This window comes from Neovison vison, chromosome 3 (genome assembly GCF_020171115.1).
Source record: "Neovison vison isolate M4711 chromosome 3, ASM_NN_V1, whole genome shotgun sequence".
Lineage (NCBI taxonomy): Eukaryota > Metazoa > Chordata > Mammalia > Carnivora > Mustelidae > Neogale > Neogale vison.
In genome coordinates this window covers 13,411,767-13,417,766 of record NC_058093.1, presented here as the reverse complement: position 1 = coordinate 13,417,766, position 6,000 = coordinate 13,411,767, and positions in this window count along the sequence as shown.

Below are 6,000 nucleotides of genomic sequence, written 5' to 3'. Positions count from 1 at the left end.
AGGGTGGGCATCTCTGTGCCTCTTGAATCTGAATTTCTGTTTCCTTCCCCAAATTTGGGAAGTTTCCAGGTGTTATTTCTTCAAACAAATTTTCTGCTCCCTTTTCTGTTTCTTCTCCTTCTGGGATCACTATAATCCCTATAATGTTGTTATGCTTGAGAGTCATTGAGTTCCCTAAGTCTGTTCTCATTTTGCATAATTTTTTTCTTGCCTGCTTAGCTTGGTTTCTTTCCATAACTCTGTCCTCCAGGTTACTTATTTGTTCTGGGTCTTCTAGCTTGACCATCTTTCCATCTAGTATATTTTAAATTTCAATTATTGTGTTCTTCATCTCTTTTTAAAAAATCTGTATGTTAAGGGTCTCATTGATGTCCTCTACTCTTCTCAAGTCCCATGAGTACCTTTATGATCATTACTTTAAAGGTATATTACTTACATCTGTTTCACTTGGGCTTTTTGCTGTGATTTTTCCTATTCTTTCACTTGGAGCATATTCTTCTGTCTCCTCATTTTGCCTAACTCTCTGTGTCTATTTTTGTGTAGTAGGAGACTCAGCTATATCTTCTGTTCTTCAAGGGATTAGGTGGTGTGTGCACTTTTAACAAGATGGTACTTGTCCTCTTCCATAGGGGACATGCAGGTGTTGCAGAAATAAGGGCACCCAAGACTGCTCTGTAAAGCACGCATGGGGGTGGGTGCACTTTTAACAATGTGCATCTTCCCCGGAAGTTGACATGCTGCTGCCACCAAATTAAAGGCCCTGCAAAGGGCACAGTCAGGAGATATGATGTTGGCAAGATTTGTATGCTGGTCTTATTGGGGAGGGCAACTGCAACACCAGAGCTCAGGTAGGCCTTGGTGGAAGGGGCAGATCCACAGAAGCACAAGGGAGGGGGATGCAGTTTAAGCAATTTAGGTAGTGAAGGCTCATTCTCACAGGTGGCTGTGTGCTTATGCTGGGGGACAGGGGAGGGAAAGGGTGCTTGCCTGCTCCTTTGATAATGAAAAAGTCCCCCAGTAGACTCTGACATTAGCCAACAACTTTCCCTCCTATATGTTCCAGGCATTTTTCAAACTACTGGTTCTAAACTGTGTCTCTGCAGGCTGTGCGTCATGCTATCTCTTTAAGTGTAGGTTCTCAGGTTTCTATCACCTTCAGGGCTGTCCCAGAGCTAGGACCACTGATTTCTAAACTTGCAGCTTTTAAGTCTCACTGGTTTTAACAACTCACAGAATTTGGCCCCTCTAATTTTTGAAGCCAATTGCTTGGGCAATTTTTCTTCTCTGTGCAGCTTCCTCTGTGTGTAGTCTGTTTCTTGCCCTGGTCTGTACCTGTAGCTCCCTACCTCTGGCAGGCAGGCAGACCTGCAGTGTTTAACTCCCCACCCTATCTCTGGTAAGAATATGGCCTCTTCTATACATTTAGTTGTGGAGTTATTCTCAGTGTTTTGGTCTTTTTCTGGGTTACGGTGACAAGTGTTACCTAATTGTATCCATGGGAAAGGTGAGTTTACGGACCTCATACGCCCCCATCTTTGCCAGAAGTCCTCCATACTGATCTTATAAGTGATTTATCTACTACCTTTATTATGTTTGTATGTATAGATGGAGTTTTTCTTACTCCTGTTTATGTTTTTTCCTTTCCCCTGAAATAATTACTTCCTTTTAACATTTCTTATTAGGCTGCTTTAGTGAGAATTCCTTTCTCTTTCTGTTCTGAATGATAATCTTATTGGATTGAGTATTTTTGGTTGCAGGTTTTTTTTCTTTGAGCACTTTCAATATATCATTCTACTCTCTTGTGGTTGTAAAGTTCCTGCTGAAAAATCAGAAGTTAGCCTTATGGAGTTTCCCTTGTATGTAACTGTTTTCTTTTGTTTTTAAAATTCTCTATCACTACTTTGCCATTTTATTGTGTCTTGGTGTGGCCCTACTTGGGTTGATTTTATAGGGGGCTCCCTGTGCCTCCTGTTTCTGGATGTGTTTCCTTCCATAGATTAGGGAAGTTTTCAGCAATTTTTCAAATAAATTTTCTTCCCTCTTTTCTCTTTCTTCTCCTTCTGGGATCCCTACAATGCAAATGTTATTATACTTGATGGTGTTATTGAGTTCCTTAACTTATTTTCATTTTTTATGATTCTATTTTCTTTTTGCTACTCAGCTTGATCACTTTCCATTACTTTGTCTTCCAACTTGCTGTTCTGTTTTGCATCCTCTGGTCTACTATTTTTCTCCTCTATTTTTTAGTTTTTGAGTTCATCTCCAACTGTTTTTTTTTTTTTTTTTTCCTATCTCTTTGTTGAGGTTCTCATTGAGATCCTCCTCTCTTTTTGCATGTCAATTATCTTTATGACCATTCCCTTGAATTCTCTATCTGGCATATTGCTTATATCCATCTCATTTAGCTCTTTGGTTGTGAGTTTGCCCCATTCCTTCATTTGGGGCACAGTCCTCTCTCCACTGACCCCCCCACTCTCTCTCTCTCTCTGTTCTATGTATTGGGAATGTCAGCTTCATCTCTTTATCTTCGAAGTAGTGGCCTTTTTAAGAAGAGGTCCTGTAGTGCAATGTCCCCTATTCATCAGAACAAGGAGCTTCAAGGTTTTCTCCTCTGTGTGGTTGTATGCACGCTACTGTTATTAAGCCACATTTGCCTTCTGCAATGGCTCTCTTTGCTTGTTGTGGGTAGGGTTTGGTCCCTGTGCTGTTAAGGGGCTAATCTGGGGCTGCATTGGGCATATAGTTGGGTTGGACCAGATGCTTGCCCTCAGCCCATTTGCTGGGGTTAAGGGTTGCATGAAACTGTGGGGCATTCTCCAAGTTGTCCCCTATTTGTGGGTGGTGATGGCATTCAGATTAGATGTCTGGCTCCAGTTCACTGTTGGGGCTATAAACTGGTGTGTATGGTTATCTTCCCCTCTCCCCAGGGTAGGAGTAACTTTGAATGGCACCGGTCACTGTGGGGGCTGCTTGCAGGATGTGACATTGCAGGAGCCATTTTGGAGAGACTCTTCCCAGGTGGCATAGGTTGAATGGGGGTGGATCCACAGGAGAAAGTAAAGGCAGGGTGTGGTGCATTAGCAAGCAAGGTGGAGAGTGTTCATGCTGTTTCCTGCAGATGTCCAGCTATCTAGGCTGGAGGGCAGTGAACAAATACTCCTGCCAGCTCTTTTGCCCTTGAACAAGTCTTCTCAAGATTCTTACCTCTCCAGCATATGTTCTGAGATTAGTAAATAAATCTCTTTCCTATGTACCCAGGCTCTTTTCATACTGCTGCTTCTATGCTGTATCTCAGCAGGGTTGTTATGGCATACCTTAAGGGTGGGGACTCAAGTCTCCTACCACCCTCTTGCTCTCCCAGGTCTAAGCCCACTGATCTGTAAAGTACCAGGAGTTAAGCCCTGCTGATTGTAAACTCATCAAGTTAAGCCCCACGGCTTTTCAAAGCCAGATGTTGTGGTAAACTCATCTTCCTAGTGCAGGGCCCCAGTGTCTGGGTGCCTCAAGTGTGGTCCATTCCTCTCCTTTCTCTATGCCTGTGGTGTCCCTCCCTTTTGTGGTTAGTCTTGCTGAGAGTTTGGGTACTGACTTCATCTCTGCCCCTTCTACACTTTTCCTTGTGGCCTCCTCTCTACATTAACTATGGAGGGCCTGTTCTACCAGCCTGGGCTGTTTTGGAGGTTAGGTGAACTTATGTGGCTATTATCTAGATGTATCTGTGGGAAAAGCTGAGCTTAGGATCCTCCTAGTCCACCATCTTCCCAGGTTCCTATATGTTCTATTCTTATCAAGAATAATATTTGTATCTTGCCAAACTTTGGTTCACTCTTGAGAAAACTTCAATTTACAGAATACTGGTCAGTTTCAAATTTTCTACCATAAATCGTAAAGACTATGGGACTCAAATAGAATTGGAAAATGGATTCTTGGTCATTCATTTAATGGTATAATCAAGAGGCAGTAATTTTTTTTTGGAGACCAGGAATTTCTGGTAGTCTTCAAGGTTGTCAGTATGTGTATTAATCAGAGTGTAATTGGGAAAGTAACTGTGAATCTTTCAAGTAGAAGGAACACAGGGAACTGCTTTCATTGGTGATGGAACTAAGGCTGAGAAACCAAAAGGGATGGTGAGGCAATCCAAAGATTAGCAAGAGCAGGAAGTGACACCAGCCCTCAGATGGAAGGGACAGCAAAAAGTGTGACGAGAGTCCTAAAGCCAGAAGACAAGGAAGTTACAGCTGCTGCCAGAGACACCACAAAAAAAACAGGGAATTGGGACGAAAGGTAAGAAATAAATACATTTCTCCTGTCTCCTCTTATACTCTGATCTTCCAATGGTGCCTCCCTGGAAACCAGAGAGTGAGGGTGCATGGGAAATGTAGTTCTCAATGAAGCAGAGGAGAAGAAGAATGAATAAATGGATTTGAGAACTAACAGGCAATTGACTAGCAGTACTTGAGGAAAACTACTGGCCTGGCTTGTAGTAAAGGACATATTTACTAAATGAAAGCTGAAGTCCCTTTACCTTACTAAACTTCTAAAGGCAATTATTTTAACAGTGGCAATATTATAACATATTTAATAGTGGCAATATTATATCAAGAATCAAAAATTTCCATAGAAATCAAAATTACCATGGACATCTCTCAGATTTTTTCAAGTCCTTCTTTTTAAAACAAAAAACCCTCATAACCTTTATTCAAGGAAGAATTCCTTAAATAGATATTAAATGTCTACAATATGCCAAACACTTTGCTGAACACTAGGAATATAGTAGTGAATCAGACAATATTTCCAAGGAGTCCACAGTCTACTGGGGACATAAATATACAAGTTTTTGTTCTGCAAGTGCTGTCCAGTGGAAGTATTATAGAAGCCAAGGTTACTGTACTAGTGTGATCCTTCAGAAAGCAGACAGCAAGATGACACATGCGGTCAGGCAGAATAATGACTCTCCTCCCCCCTCATCCCAAATATATCCACATCCTAATTCCTGGAACCTGTGATTATGTTACCTTACATGGCAAAAGAGACTTTGATGCTGTGATTAAATTAAGGATCTTGAGTTGAGGAGATTATCTTGCATTTTTGGAGTAGGCCCAAAGAAGAGTCAGTACAAGAGAGAGGCAGAAGGGTCAGTCAGAGATGTGATCACTGAAACAAAAGCTGTAATAATGTTGGTCCAAAGGCACGCAGGCAGTTTCTAGAAATTGGGAAAGGCAGATTTCTCCCTTGGGCTCCTAAAAGGAATCTGACCCTCTCAAGTCATTTGAAATTTCTGATGGTTAGAACTGTAAGAAGATAAATTTCTATTGTTTTAGGCCACTAAATTTGTAGGTAATTTGTTACATCAGAGATAGAAAATGAACGCAACAAGCAAAGAGCCTATGGTGCAAAATTTAAGGCAAGTGATCTCAGGATGAAGCTATCAATATCTACTGTGATGGTCTATTTCACGTGTCAATTTAACTGGGCCACAGGAAGTCCATTTATTTGGTCAAACATTATTCCGGCTATTTCTGTGAGGAAGTTTTTTTGAGGAAATTGACAAAATCTGTAGACTGAATAGAGCAGACTGCCTTCCTTGATGTGGGTGGGCCTCATCAGTTGAAGACCTGAATAGAACAGAGACGTTGTTCTGACTCTCAAAGACTAGGCTGACTCTTGCCTGAGTATGACATAATTCCCTTCTGCCTGACTCTCTTCAAATGGGGCATCAGATTTTTCCTGCCTTTGGACTCAAACATCAGCTCTTTCTGAGTTTCTAGTGTGCCAGCCTTTGGACTGGAACTACATCATTCATTCTCCCAGGTCTCCAGGATGCCCATTCACCTTGCAGATCTTGTGACTTGTTAGTCTCCATAATAGTATGAGCCAAATTTATTCCTAATAAAAAGTATCTTATTCGTTCTTATTGAACCAAAGAACTGTTTCTTTTGAGAACTCTAATACTCCTCTAATATACAGGAGATCTGAGCGGCACTGCTTTGTGGCTTCCAG